General features: G+C 43.5%; 1 non-coding gene across 1 annotated transcript; it reads left to right on the top strand.

The window, feature by feature from the left end:
* The first annotated feature begins 523 nt into the window (after positions 1-523).
* Positions 524-630, top strand: LOC148296517 (small nucleolar RNA R71). Its single transcript, XR_015834162.1, has one exon. It is a non-coding gene; the product is annotated as a small nucleolar RNA R71 (small nucleolar RNA).
* Positions 631-16,430: the final 15,800 nt, after the last annotated feature.

The raw sequence follows: 16,430 nt of genomic DNA on the forward strand, positions 1-16,430 counted from the left end.
TTCCAATGATGATGATGATTGTTGTGGCCTTTGGAATGAAGGGGGATTTGCTTGATTCTGGGTATTTCTCCATGAAAAGTTTGGATGATTCCTCCAACCTGGATTATAACTTTGAGAGTATGGATCATTTCTTGGACCTTGGTTGTAGGAATTTACCAACTTAGCTTGCTCTTGCACAAATTCTGGATATCCAGCCCCAAGTGGACAAGCTGTGGTAGCATGGTCATGAGATTCACAAATGCTACACACTTCCTTCGGAGGGCTTCTTGAGTTTAATGCAAGAAGAGCATCTAGCTTTTGTTCCAGTTTTGAAATCTGCACACTAGAAGCATCATTAGAACCACTAATAACACGTTTACCTCTTGTATCCGTATGTTGGGTCTCCATAGCTATCTCCTCAAAGAGTTCGTACGTTTCTTCTGGAGTTTTGGTTTTAAAAGAACCACCTGCAAAATTGGTGACTATATTATGACTAGAAGGGGTTAGTCCTTTATAAAACATACGCATTTGAAGCTTCAATGGAATCCCATGATGAGGACATTGGTTGAGCAACCCATTGAATTTCTCCCATGCTTCACAAAACGATTCATCATCTTGCTGTGCAAATAACAAGATCTTGTCCCTAAGCATGTCGGTCTTTTGTGTGGAGAAGTATTTTTCCAGGAACTTCTTTTGAATGGCAGACCATGTAGTGAGTGAACCAGGCTTCAAAGAATTCAACCAATACTTCGCCTTATCCTTTAAAGTGTATGGAAACACTCTCATTCGAAGTTGATCTTCTGTCACACCTGTCAAGGGAAAAGAACTCACAACATTAAAAATATCCTTTATATGAGTCAATGGATCTTCATTAGGTAAACCATAAAAGGAAGGCAGCATATTAAGATGAGAAGATTTAAGCTCATAATTTCGAGCTACAGTGGGCAGCAAAATGCTTGAAGGAGATGCTGGAATTGTTGGGATATCAAGTTCTCCCATGAACTCAATGGCAGCCATCATTTCTTCTTCTTCTTGGTCTGAACTTGTTTCCGAATTTGAAAGTGAAGAACCGGGAAGTTCAGTGTGGAGAGCAAGACTTGTAAATGTAGCAAGAGCTTGCTCTTTTGCAGTTGACAACTCCCTTTCTAGACGATTCTGAATTTCAGAGGTCACTCGTCTGGGTTGCAATGATGGTCCTGCGTTCAAAGATCTAGAACGTTGGAACGAAGACCTCACTTGTTCAAGTAATGGATTTTTAGACATAAACTACCTGAAACAAAAAATTAGATTAATTAGAAACACTAAAAAGAATAGGGTAACCTTGGGCACATAACCAGGGAAGAACTTTTGTTCAGTCCCCGGCAACGGCGCCAAAATTTGTTGTTAATAATATGTTAACTCGCAATTGTACGGGGCAATTAGTAGTATAGCAAGACAAGTACGAGGTCGTACCCACGAAGACTGAGAAGTTCAAATTAGTTATGTACTTTAGATTACCAAATTCAAGAAGTTAGGAAGTTAAATCTAAAACAGAATTTAAAGCAAGAGTGAGTTTGAAAACAAATGCAGCAAGATTAAAATGAACTTTGAAGTGAGAATGCTTGTGATTATAGAAAGAAATGAACAAACTGAAATTGCAACGGAAAGCAAGTAAACAAAAGTAACAAAGGGTGGTTTTGAAAGTTAAAACACAGGTTTGGAGACTAGGGCATTCGATTCACCATAACAATTCAATTCTGGGTTATAAAGATTCAAGTAACAAGTCTAATTCAGATTCAAAGATTGATTCTAGCTAAAGTATGATTAGGCCATGGTGTTTGGTCCTAACCTTGTGTTCCTAATTCCCTAATTTGATCATTTGTTGTCTAACCTAAAATTAAGCATTAGGAACCCATTAAGCATAGAAGAACATTTTAAACAACCAAGTATGTATCTAATCCCTGTTGTCGAATGTCCATACATACTCTTCCTATTCATAGTTCAATTCGAATTAAAGCATGGTGTATACTCTTAATTCAAACCAAGATAGTTAACAAACAAGTTCTAATGGTGATCAATCATTCAAACAAGCATGTTAACTTATAAGCATAATGAATAAGAACATGAATCATGAATCAAACTTGAAACTCCAAACTTATAAACCCAGAATATTCATGTTAGGTTACATCGAAGCCCTAGTTATGGATTTAGCTACTCATAATGGAAAAGAGACTTGAACAGAAATGAGAAAACATAATGAATGCAATAAGAGTAGAAAAACCCTTTTTCTGAAGTTCTTGTGGTGTCCAAGGCTTCTCCAAGTGCTTCTCCACTTCTAATGCTTCTCCAAGAGCTTCCCCACTTCTAGAAAGATGTATGAAGGATATGGAGGTGATTTGGGATGAGTTTGAGTGAGTGGTGATGGCTAAGGAAGATGAAATTCGTAGGGAAATGGAATAGAAGTTTGCTGGAGTTGTTTTGGTGATTGTTGGAGTGTTTGGGATTGTGAGAGTGTTTGAGGATGGTTGGAGTGAATTGTGGGGGTTGTGAATCTCAGGATTTGTTGTGTCTTGAATGTGGAATGGATGTGGTATTTATAGGGAGAGGGGAGTGATAAATCTGAATTCAATATGGCTAATGCATACAACACTTGCATTATAAAAGATGAATTGGTTGATGCACTTCACTAATGCATACAACACTTGCATTATAAAATCTGAATTGGTTGATGCACTTCAGCAATAAATCCCACCAGCAGCCCTAGCTCATCTTCATGTCACCATGACCAAGCCTCCAACCAGCTACAATAGCTCATGCCTAGCTCACCATGACCAAGCTTCCAACCAGCTCATCCTGAGGTCAGCATGACCAGCAACTTCAAGGGCTTACAACTTGGGCTAGGCTGAATCAAATGAAGACTTTAAGATGTCCATTGTGAAGTTCAGAATGTGTATGATCCAACCACACAAGTATTGGCCCAATCCAAGCTCGGAGGAGGAAGTTAAGGCCGAAACAAATTGCTAACTCAGTTTGCTCGCTGACAAAATCCATCCTGAGCATGGTTCTGTGTTTGCTAGGTGACGGACTCCAGATTTATCCAATGGGGCTGAATTTTGGATATGTTATAGTACACACCCATTGGAACAACTTTCATGAAGACTGTTGCCTCATCCGAGCTATGTAGGTTGCTGAAACGAAGCTTGCAATATGACCTACGGAACTGGACTGGCAGGGGGCTGTAGCCAAAATGAGTTTGTCTTTAAGCTCTTCTTCTCTTCATCCAAATTAGGCCTTAACATGCATGAATTGCATGAATTATGCTCTCTTGCTCTTTTGGCCTACAAAACACACAAAGGGAGGCAAATAACTCAAAATTATAAGAAACTAAGCAAAAGAAGTAAGTAAATTGGGCATGTATATGTATGAAATTATGAGCTTAACAGCACCTCCTCATCAAACATGCACGCTGCAATCCTAATAATAAGCCACCGGGCTTGGAGGATACCAAAACACATCTCCACATCTTTTTTGTAATAGGCAGCAAAAATTTTTGCTTCTCGAATAGGGGATGCGGAATAGATTTCACAAATGTGGTCCACCTCGGGTAGATGTCGTCTGCTAGATAATACTCATTCTAGTAGACGGTATTATTGTTTAAATAGGTGATATTCGGGGCTTTACCTCTCAAAACATCGTTGAACACGGGGATTAACCCAGCACGTTCAAGTCGTTTTGAGATCCGGCAACTCCGAAGAAGGCATGCCAAACCCATGTATCGAATCCAGCAACGGCTTCAAGGATGATATTTTTTTGCCCTTTCCTATTTCCACAATCTCCTTGCCAGGTAGTTGGGCAATTCTTCCATTGCCAGTGCATGCAGTCAATGCTACCAATAATTCCTGGAAATCCTCGAGCTTCGGCTTTTTGAAGAAGCTGTTGGAGGTCCCTGGGCATAGGTCTGTGCAGGTAATCCCTAGTGTACAGAGTTCCGACTGTATCACAAAATCTTACCAAGCTCTCCAAAGTACTGGACTTCCCCATCCAGGTAATCTCATCCACCTGATTAGCAGATGAACTATACGTCAGCATTCGTATTATAGCTATAAGCTTTTGCTCGGGAAGAAGTCCCAAAACCCCAACAGCATCACACTTTTGAACAAAGTATTCATTATAATTGCAAATATCATGCATGACTTTATTGAACAAATGGGGTTGCAGACTATATTGCCTTCGAAAATCAACATCAGAGTACAGAGAAGTTGGGATAAAATAATCTTCTAAAAGATTCTTACCTCGAGAATGCCTATGTCTGTCCACATTCAGGCCATGGCCGACTTGTGAACCACGGCGGCGGCCTTGGTTTTCTTTCTTCAAGCAAAGCCACTGCTATGACAACTTGTTGATCTAGTTCCCTCTGCACCCTTTTGCCTTCAGCTCGTCTACGCCATCTTTCTTTAGTTTCTCGCTCTTTCCCCTCCAAGACCCTGCTAATGTATGACATAATGGAGTATGAATTCTAAAATATGAGAAATGAAAATATAGAGAAGATCTGGTGTGTGAGGTATGAGATGAGCCTCTGGTTTTATAGAAAAATTTAGGCAGATAGAGATGACACGTGGCGCGATTTTAGAGGGTGAAAATATTATCTGAAATTTGAAATTCATCTGAAATTTATCTAAAATTTGAAATCGAAAATCTTATTTGAAAATTTTATCTGATTATGAGATATGAATTTTATAATAAATATTGACACGTACGAACCCAAAAATATTATATGAAAATATTATCCAAATTAATTGTTTAGGTAAACAAATTTATGAAAAAAAAGAAAAAAAAGAATAGTCTTTGCCCTTTGTCATGGCAACGGGTGGAAACACACATTGTTTTTTGCAAGGGCAGCCACTATTCAAGTGAATAGTAGCTGCCCTAGCCCCCCCTAGCCATGGGCAAAGGGCAAATGGGTGGAATTGCCCTAAGAGCACCTCCACCCCAAAAGACAAGGGCAAGGTTTGACACTATTCACATGAATAGTGGCAGCCTTCCACCTCAAAGGGCATGGGCAAGGGCAAGGGCAAGGGCAAACACTAATCACTTTACTTTATTTTCTTTTCTTTTTTTAATACTTAAACCATTAATTTTGATAAGCTTTTCAGATAATATTTTCGGTTGCCACGTGTCACTATTTATTATAAAATTCTCACCTAAAATTTCAAATAACATTTTCGGATAAAATTTTCGAATTAAATTTTCGGATAAGATTTCGGTTGCCACGTGTCCATCAAATTCTAGATAAGATTTTCGGATGAGATTCTCGGTTGCCGCGTGTCTTATTTCAGATAGGATTTTCGGATATTTATTATAATAAAAAATTATAATCTCATATTTCAGATAAGATTTTTACCTTCTGAAATTGCGCCACGTGTCCCATGTCAGATAAGATTTTCAGATATTCATTAAAAACTTATAATCTCATATTTCATCTTAATTGCATCACGTGTCCGATGTCAGATAAGATTTTCAGATATTTATTAAAAAATTATAATCTCAGATTTTAGATAAGAATTTCATCATCTAAAATTGCGCCACGTGTCATCTCTATCTTCTAAATCCCTCTGTAAAACTACACGTGTCATCTCTATCTTCAATGCAATTTGATCCAAACACCATGGACTTATTTGTGAGCATTTTCATGAGTGAATCAATTTGTTTACTTGCTGCCATAACATGATTAGAACAATTAGGGTGCATTCTAAAACCTCACCATCTTGTCTTAGGGTGCGTTCTAATCATGTTATGGCTACCCTTCCAGCTATAGCTACTACTCGACGAGTGGAACACTTTATTCAACTATGGCAACGTCCAATTCCAATGGCAAGTGGCTGGAAATTCGATTGGAAAATCGGCCAAAACCTAGGTTACAGTTCGAATTGTCTATGCTAGAAATCGATTAAATCCTACCCAACCATCAGCTAGAGCTCGAAGAGTAGGTGAGAAACCATACCTGGATCAATGAATTCCGTCGTTAGAGCCCAGACGCAGGCCAAACGTGGCCGGCCTGTTTCGCGCGAGGGAGAAGTCTGGGGAGAGGAGAGAGAGAGAGAGAGAGAAATCTGGTTTTTAAAAATAGTTTTTTCAAAAATTACGGTTATGGCACTAGCCTATTTTTTATCGTATCTTTTTCGTTACAACTCCGATTCGACCCCACTACGTGTCTACGGACTTGTCTCGACGTGCCCTACGCAACGGTCTAATTGAAATTTCCAAATTCTCTCCCAATCAAAAAGTCAACTTTTATACCAATAAAATATTCCGGGGTAAAATTGTTTTTTACATGAATAAATTAATAATTAAATATTAATTTAGGTTTGGGTTATTAAACAGTATAGGTCAAACCTCTTAAATATAGGTTATTTCGCAGCTGCACCTGGGTGATACCCTAGGCTACCTACGTACCCTTGGGTGAGGGATCAAACCACACATAGTTCATATCTCGACAAATCACGATTTCAGATGATATACGATTATTTAAAGCAGAACCAACGATAAATTTTAGATTCATCTACAACTTCAAATTCGACAAGACACATACTGAACACATTATCAATTCCTTCCCTTATGTCAGTTCAACCCCGCAACCATACCCTATCCAAGGCGTATGTTGTCGAACAACACTTTCCAATCCACAACTTAAACATTCAAACATGTACAAAGTACTTACGAAGCACAATCTCACGAATCTCAACCCAGAAACGAATCCACATATATATATATATATTATGTATGCCTATAAATGCATAAATATATATATAGATATATAGATATATAAATACACCCACCTCTCACCATCATCATGTACCATGGGACAACAATCCAATCCAGGGATCGTTTAACTAGACCATATGGAGGAATCCTCAACAACCATGTGGCCAGGGAACGAGCCATCCAACGGGGGAACTAACTCTCAGCCAACCCGTATAGCCGAATCCTCAAGACTCGTACGCTTGTGAGAAGTCCTACGATCGTAGACTACCCAGTCAAGGGTCTACGGTAACACCCCGTCAAGGGTGCCCGGGTTCCGACATATTCACGTATCCATATCCATGCATCCATTTCCATGTATCCAAGTATCCATATCAACTGTTTCCAAGTATCAGTATCCAAGGGGAGGTACGTATGATGATGCACATCATGTACTGGGGAAAACAATCCAACTGGAGATCGTTTGACTAGTCCACATGGAAGAATCCTCAATTGACCATATGGCTAGGGAACGAGCTATCCAATCGGGGAACTAACTCTCACCCAGCACGTACATCCGAATCCTCAAGACTCGTACGCCTATGACAAGTTCTACGCGCGTAGACTACCCAGTCAAGGGTCTACGAAACACCCTGTCAAGGGTGCCCGAGTTCCAACATATCCAAACCATATCCATAATTTACAAGTATCCATCAATTCCAGAATCCATAACCGAGGAAGCCCACAAGTCGGAAAATCCAACGCTCCGGGTGGGTATAGTGACCAGGGAAGGTACATATGATGGTAGAGTTTGTAACCCTTATATAAATATTATAAAAAATAATATTCCCTTCCTTCATTCAATTTTTCCAAAATACATATTCATAGTATAAATAATAAACTCTCAAGCATAACTTCCATAACTAGGGAGGTACATAATGTAGTGCTAATAGCACTTAAACTAACATAAACCACAACCAATCCATATTTGATAAACCCTTTCCAACAACCCCATGTACATCAACACATATCCAAATATAAATAACCATACTAAAAAATAGAACAAATTCATTCAGAATAGTCACATCCCGCAAATATACGAAAATAAATCCAATACTCTTGTTATCATATTATATTTCTACTTCAAAACATATAACAACTCAAAGTCAAAGGACTCAATATGCATATTTTTCTATCCTTGAAAATAATGTATATTATTTGAGAACAAAGTCCACTCACTTCTTAGTAATCATAGTCGAGCCCAAGGCTCACTTTCACAACCCACCAAATCAAGTATCCCATACTCATCTATTCCTTGATTTCCATTATCAAAATAATAACCAAGAATTCCATAAGATAATATAAACAAGCTCATACTCTCAATATAATCAAAATAACTCAAATAATGGTCAAGACTCGTTCACACGGTTGTGCTAGTAATTCGCAAAGGGTAAATTTACCTCGGAAGACTCACGGTTAGCCGAGGGTCAAACTTTCTACATTGGCTCAACCGGGCCCACGGGACCCACAATCTCCGTTTTACGATCCAAAAGTTCCTATGGGTTCCACAAGGTTTAGGAAACACGTCCTGCAAGTTTGGTATGGATCGAACGGTCGGATCGCTCGCAATTGCACGATCGGACGGTTATCGTTTAATGCAAACTTTAAGTTATTAAATCGGGACATCCGGGGCTCCGATTCACGATCCGCGAAATCCTACACGATTCTAGGAATGCCTAGATCAACATATATTGAAATGAAGTCGATCCAACAGTCCGAACATATCAAACCCGAATAACGACTCATCCTCCACAATCATGTTATGGAGGATGATGTAAGTCATCATAATGCTCTGCAGCACCTCCTCATCAAGCATCCGAGCAGCACCCCTAATAATTACCCAACGAGCTTGCAAGATACTGAAACACCTTTCCACGTCTTTCCTATAACCTTCTTGAAAGGCAGCAAAGCTTTTTTCCTTCTCGGATTGGGGATTCGGAATCGTTTTCACGAATGTCGTCCACCTAGGATATATTCCGTCGGCGAGGTAGTACGCACCCGAGTATATAGTATTGTTGATTCGGTACGTGATTTGGGGGGAATGACCTCGCAATACCTCATTCAACACCGGGGATTGACCAAGCACATTGTGGTCATTCTGAGATCCGGCAACTCCGAAGAAGGCATGCCAAACCTAAGTGTCGAATGAAGCTACGGCCTCCAGAATTATACTTTTTTGGCCCTTTCGATTCCCACAATTTCCTTGCGAAGCAGTTGGGCAATTCTTCCACTACTAGTGCATGCAATCGATGCTTCCAATCATTCCTGGGGAACCTCGAGCCTCAGCTTTTTGTACAAGCCTTCGGAGGTCCCTAGTCGTAGGTTTGCGAAGGTACTCCTTCTTGTAGAAATTTTCTACTGCATCACAAAATCTCACCAAGCACTCTACAAAAGTTGATTTTCCCACCTGTGCAATCTCATCCACCTGCTCTGTAGATGTCCCAAAAGCAAGCATCCGCAAAGCAACTGTAAGTTATTGCTCGGGAAGAAGACCCAAAAACCCAATAGCATCATACTTCTGAATGAAGTATGTGTCATAATTACAAATATCATGCATGTGTAACACCTCGACCCTAATTTATTTATCCAATTAAATTATTTAATTAATTTAATTATGAATTTATAATTTTTCCCTCAGGGTAGGGGTAAAATGGTCACTTTTAATTTGACAAGATTTTGGGGGCAGTGCGTGGTATTTTTACGTAGATCATACCGAGATGAGTTCGTAGACATGTAGTGGGCTTGGATCGGAGTTGTAACGAAAAAGTTACGATCAAAATACCCTCGGTGGCATAACCGTAATTCTCTCAAAGTTGGTTTGATAAAATCTTATTTTTCTTCTCTCTCTTTGTCTCGCACGATTTGCAAATAGACACCCCCCGGGCGCCTTTGGCTTGACACGGCAACAACTTCTCCAAGTCGCCACTGCCACCACACACCGCCAAACTAGGGGGCACCGGTCCCATTAGAATCGCCTCACTTCCCTTTTCGATTCCCAACCGGTCCCAGTCTCGATCCGCCGTCGTGGTCGCTGGAAACCGCCACGAAACAGGCCAGTTTCGACAGTTTTTGACAGATTTTCTCAAGCTTTGTTCGAATGATTTCGGACACCATTTTCTTCAAATTTGGAGTGCTTTTCTATCATTTGAATGGGATCTAGCTGCTGGTTGTGGTATTTAGGAGAAATTTCTGCGTTTTGGGGGTTAAATAAGCGATAGAAGTTTTGGCCAGTTTTGACCTCTGATTCCAGCCACTTCCGTCGACTTTTTAGGGTAGGTCAAAGAACAAAAGTTGCTCCCACTCTATCTGGTGATCGTATAGGTATAAGTCTTGACCAGCAATTTGGAATTTTTTCGGTCGCTAGAATTTGATTTAGACACCCACGCCCTGTCGGCGCGTGGGCCACTTTTTGGCCTGTCTCTTGGTCCTAAAATCATCCTCATGTCATCCCGAGCACAAAGCTATGCTCGGATATGAATTTGGTTATAGTTTGATCTTCAATCGGATATCGCATATTAGGACTCCAGAGGTGTTCGAACTCGATCCCATGAACATAACCTCCTCTGGAGTGTTTATTTAAAATAGGGCGTGAATAATCTCCATTTCAGGAGTTGGAACATTTAGAACACATATATCTGTCATGCTTTAGGCATGCCACAGATTAATTTTGACATGTCAATGGATCATCTTTCTGGGACGTAAATTCAGATAATTTGCTACGCACTAAGCGCGCACCATATTAATATTGACATGTTAATGGATTGTCCTTCGGGGACCTCAATCCATTCCATTTGCTACACATTAGGCGTGCATTTCATTAACACTGTCATACCCATGAGTTACTCTTCAGGAGCCTTTAATATATGCAGTGTATTGCAATTTTCAGAATTTGCATTAATCTTTTATACCTATTACATCTTTTATGCTTATTAGATAGTACAATCATGTGTTGATGAGACAACATCTTTCATGATAATTCATGTCGTTTTTAAAAAACAACCCCAATTCTCCCCCTAATGATGAGAAAATGGTCTCATCTAAATGATTTCATGAGTATTATAAGCATAGTCCTTTAGGAACAACAAAAAGCAGAAAATTCAAGTTCCCTCAATAGAATCACAAGGTAAGATACAATATATCATAGAACTTCTGGTTCTCGACAGCAAGTGATAAAAAAAAAAATGCTTTTCATAAGAAACAGCTGATGCTTAACACAAAACAAACTCACAACAACTTGTAAAAATTGTGAGGCTTAACAAGCTTCTTCTATCATGAGGATTAGAGAGGTTACATGAAGGACATGAAATATACTGGAGAGATACATGTTTTGATGGAAACGCACCATACTTCATATTCTAATGATATATCAACCATATTCTTGATCCATGAAGCATATGGATCTATGATCCCTCTCTTCTATCATATGTGGGAGAGGCATATATGTTCTGATGAACAATGTCCTTTCTCTCTTATCATAAATGGACCTAGAAGCTCAGTGAAAGATGCTAATCCATGATCAAACTACTGCCCTAACAAAGTAGTAGATCATGATCAAAGAGATTCTTGCTTCTGAAGGTCATGATCAAAGATATTCTTGCTTCCAAGGAAATCTTCAAGATTTCTAAGCATGCCAACCACTATTTGGGAGGAATCAGGTATGTACCTCATCCATCGTTCAATAACAAGAAGTATGATAAGGGGGTAATATAGCAAAAGTAGGAATATCCCACGTACAACCACACGTTAGCCTCAAATTTGTCATATTTCTTGTTGGCACTAAAAACTGAACAGATAGAGATGAGTGCAACTTACAAGAGATGTGGACGATCTAGGAGATCGATTGAGTTGTAAATGGAGATTCCTCCTGTCTTCAGATGCTGATCCTGAATAGAAGATAAGCGAAGCTCGTGAGGTCTATGGAACCGGTGTGGAACCAGCCTAAGACCCTCCGATGCTCAAGTAAGATTGTTTTTAAGAGCTCTTGCTGTTGACCATATAGAAGTATAAAAGTCAAGCTGAAAAGTCTTACCACTGTATTGTAGTGGAAGGGGCATATTTATAGAGGGCATTTAGTATGCTCTTAGTGCTCATTTTCGATGTGGGACTCGTGGGAGGGCCTTCTGAGGTCGACACGAGTCCTTAGATATTTTGGGTGGGTACTTCGAGGTTGATTCTCTACAATCGGTAAGGGATGCCGATTGTAGACGAGTTGGGCTCGTAATGGCTGTTTGCAGCTTTGAGACAATTCCATCGGTGGCCGATGCCGATTGTCCGAGGCCTTGGGTACTTGGGCGAGTTTATAAGGTCCACGTGTCGTTGTACGAGTGGAGGGTCAGATATGGTACAAACAGTAGTCCCCCAAGTTGCCGATTGAGAAGCTTCTCGGTTGGGGACTTGAATGTGTATTCGGCGTTCTGACCCGGACACAATGGTCCCATAATTGCCGATGGTGGTAGGTAGTCCCCCAAGTGCCCAAGGGAGTGAGCTTGGATAAGAGACGGCATGATGTGCCGATTGTTGCAAGGGGTGAGTGAAAACTCATGAATATGCGGCTACCGTTCGGCGCGAGATGTGAGTGAAAACTCATCGATGTGCGCCTGCCGTTCGGCATGAGAGGTGAGTGAGAACTCATCAATGTGCGCCTGCCGTTCGGCACGAGAGGTGAGTGAGAACTCATCAATGTGCGCCTGCCGTTGGTTAGTGGAGTTGTGCTCGAAGGTGGCTAGATCTGCCACGTTCGGGAAGTTGAAGCGTCTCTGAGGATTGGAAGCGTTGCAACTGACGTTTGGTCTCCCCCATGCATGCGTGACACGTGTCGGCATGGCTGTGAATAGCCGCGTCGTTTCATATCCCGATGCGTCGCTTCGCTTCCCGATGTTAAATCGGCCTTATAAATGTGAGGAGGAGACGAGAGTTCAAATACTTGGAAATTTTGAGAGCAAAGAGAGCTTGTGAGAGGTGATTTCCGGCAACTGTGCGAAGGCTGAGCAGGCGATTTCCGGCAAGGTTGAACAAGGCGGAGGCGATTTTCGGCGAGCTTGAGCCACCGTGCAAACAAGGTATGTTGCCGTGTTTTCATATTCCCATGGATCAAAGTGTTGAATTTCAAAAATTTATGTTTGAACAATGTATGAACGAGCATGAACACGCATGAACACGTATGAACATAGTGTTTTTAGGAGGTAGAATAGGATTTGGATTCTAGCATAGCCCTTAGTGTACGTTCGTGTGCTGTTTGTAGATGTCAGATACCGAATCCGAGCGTAGGCGTAGTCCGAGGGCATACGAGGATGAGTCGTCCTCGGGGAGTTCTGCCGAAGAGAGTGGGAGTTCTGAATCTGCTAGCTCTTCGAGCTGTGAGATAGTGGAGGGGGCAGGAGAGCGTGCCGAGGCTGGGGGCACTTCAACGAGAGTGCCTGAGGGTGATGAGCCTTCGACTTCGGGTCGTGAGGCCGATGGGGGTGGCGTGTCTGTTGCCGTTCCAGGGGAAGGCGTGCTGAGGGTCGTCAGGGGTAGGCAACGGATCCCGATGGCGAAGCCCACGGAACCTGTGTTCGGAGTAGATGACTTAGAGCCGAACACACTGACCGAATCCGAGTTGGCTAAGATTCGGTCGGAGTACAATATTCCGGAATCGGTAGGGATGCGAATTCCGGAGCCCTTAGAGTCGCTTAGTGACAATGACAAGGGGGTGGTCTTCTTCACGGACGTGTTTAAGCATGGCCTTCGGCTGCCGTTAAGGCATTCGGTGCAGAAGATCCTGGCGGCGATCGGTTATGCACCAGGGCAGTATAACCCAAACTTTTGGATTACGCTGCTCGGGACGATCACGGCGTTCAGCTTGGCTGGTGAGGGGGAGCCAAGCTACGAACAGTTCGCCCAGCTGTACAGTGTGACGAGGGCAAAGAGTGCCGATCATGGAGGGTGGGTTCAGTCCAACTGTCTCTCGGCAGGGCAGCGTGGGCACTTTGTGGTGGGGGTGCCGAGCTCTCAAAAGACGTGGCGTAAGCGTCGAGTGATTGTCTCCGGTGATTGGGAATCGGCACCCGGAGTTATCGTTGAGAGGAGGATTCCTACGTCCTTCCAGACAGTCGGTAGGGTAGAACCTGCCGTTCGGCAGGGTCAATAATTTTTTTTTTTTTTGGCTGACCGTTTGTATTTTGGTTTCAGTGTCCTTGAAACGGCCGGCCGCACCGATCAGAGAGATTGAAGCAATCGAGAGGGTGAGAGCGAAGATTGCCGAAGAAGATCGGTTTTGTAAGGAGCTGCTCTACTTCCGGAATCTGTTCAAGGCAGGCCTGATCGGTAGGGCCGAACACGATTGGAGGGTGAAGGAGGAAGAGGAAGAAGAAAAAAGGCAAAGTAAGAGATGCCGTTCGGCAGGGTCTGTTTTTTCGATTTTCCTATGCTGCCGTTTCCTTTCTGACTTCGTGTTTTTTTTGTTTTGCAGTGGCAGGAGGAAGGCCTATGAGCGAGGCGACGAGGAGGCGTCTAGAGGGGCAAGGGGCGCCAAAGACGAAGAAGGTTCAGTCCCCCGGGCCGAAGAAGAGGAGGACGGCAGGGCCAGCGGGAGGGACGTCGGCTGATGAGCAGACGGTGGCTGATCGCCGCAGGGAGAAGAGGGCGGCGGAGGCAGAGGTCATTCGGGAGGCCCACCTCCAAATGACGGGCAAACGGCAGATCGAGGGTCCCATCGATGTGACGCCGTTGCCGAAACGGCCAAGGGGCCCGAACGAGGGGACATCGGTGCTGATCCCTGATGATGAGGTGGAGGGGGAGGAGGGACCGGTTAACATCGCGTGTCCTAGGAAGGCTGTGCCGTTCATCAACTGTATGATTGACGGTGCCCAGATGGAGCTGGCTGAGCTGGAGCAACTGTCAACGAAGACGTTGCGTGAACAAACCGGTCGGGCCTTCCGTCTCCAAGCAGCGGTAAGTGTAGGATTTGTAGCTTCTCAAGGATACATCGATTCGGTATGTATTAATGTGTCCGTTGGTGTGGCAGGCTAATATGGACATGTGGCTCTGCGCGAAGCGAGCTGTGAATGCTGCCGAACGGTACCAAAAGAGATTTGAAGAGGGCCGTTCGAAGATCGCTGATGCCGGAAAGATGCTGCAGGAGGCGGACCAGCGTGCCGAGGAGAATGCGGCCAAGATTGCCGACCGAGCTGGACGTGGTGGCTGCCCATGAGGCAAAGGCAGCGGTAGAGGTGGCGATGGATGCGGCCGAGTGGTCGCATGCCAGGGAGCTGGTAGAGGAGAAGGCGAAGGCCGTTGCTGGCTACCGATCGTCGGAGGAGTTTACGCGTTTGGTGGATAAAGAGGTCATGGAGCAATGTGACGACTTTCTCTATCGAGTCAAACGGTACAATGCTGGCAAGAAGCTGAACCTGAACTTCCTCCGGGATCCACCACCGCTGCCGGAAGGGGTGACCGAAGAGATGGTGGAGGCCTACAAGGGCGAGGATGCCGAGGCCGAGGAAACCGACGACACCGAATCCAGTAGTGAGGAGGAAGGGGACCTCCCTGTGCCAAACGCAAGCAGTGCGCCAAATGCCGAAGCCTCGAGCAATGCCGAGGAAGCGAATGCTGGTCCTGGATGTGAAGGTGCAGCCGTTGATGCCGAACCCCAAGCCCCTTAGACTTGCTAGTGTTTGTAATTATTTTGAACATGCCGAATGGCGGCGTGTAAAGACAAATGGCCCTTCTGTGGCCTTTTATTTATCAATGTTAAGTTTGCTTCGGGTTAATGTGCTATGTCCCTTAATTCTGTATGTGTGCATGTCGTATGTAGAATGTTTCCGATATAATATTGGTGGATGGTAATGCCGTATATATAGAATAGGGAGTCCGAAAATAAACCGATTACAAAAGTGAATGACCGAAGGTGACGACCGAAGGTATGACCTTTGTGTACAAAGGTGGTGACCGAAGGGGCGTTCACTTGTAGTAATATTTGAGATGTTCTACATTCCAAGGGTGGCCGAGGGTTTGACCATCAGAACCGCGCAAACGGTAAGTTCCTGGGCGGCAGATGGTGACAACTTCGTAGGGACCTTCCCAAGATGGACCAAGGGTGCCCTCGGTGGAGTCCTTGGTGGCGAGGGAGACTTTGTGTAAAACCCAGTCTCCCACTTTGAACGATCGGCGTCTGACGCGCGAGTCGTAGTAGCGAGAGGTGCGCTGTTTGTAGGCAGCGTTCCGAAGCTGAGCCTGGGAACGGTATTCCTCAATGAGGTCCAGGTTGAGAGTGAGCTGGGCTTCGTTTTGCTCGGGCTCGTAAGATGCCGTTCGGCACGAGGGTGCGTTGATCTCGACTGGAACAACGGCTTCGGAACCAAAGGCAAGGGAAAATGGCGTCTCGCCAGTCGACCGTCGGTAGGAGGTATTGATGGCCCAAAGTGCTTCCGGAAGGAGATCGGGCCAAGCTCCTTTAGCCGTCCCAAGCTTTTTCTTCAGCGTCTTCTTGATGATCTTGTTGATGGCTTCGACTTGGCCGTTCGACTGTGGATGTGCTGGGGAGGCGAAGAACAGGTTGATGCCAAATCGGTGGCATAGGTGCCGGAATTGAGAGGAGTCGAATTGTTTTCCGTTGTCGGTGATTATCGCGTTCGGGAGGCTGAATCGACAAATAATATTCTTCCATACGAAATGTTCAACCCTGGCTGCAGTGA

Source organism: Prunus avium, chromosome 2 (genome assembly GCF_965620075.1).
Source record: "Prunus avium chromosome 2, drPruAviu1.hap1.1, whole genome shotgun sequence".
Lineage (NCBI taxonomy): Eukaryota > Viridiplantae > Streptophyta > Magnoliopsida > Rosales > Rosaceae > Prunus > Prunus avium.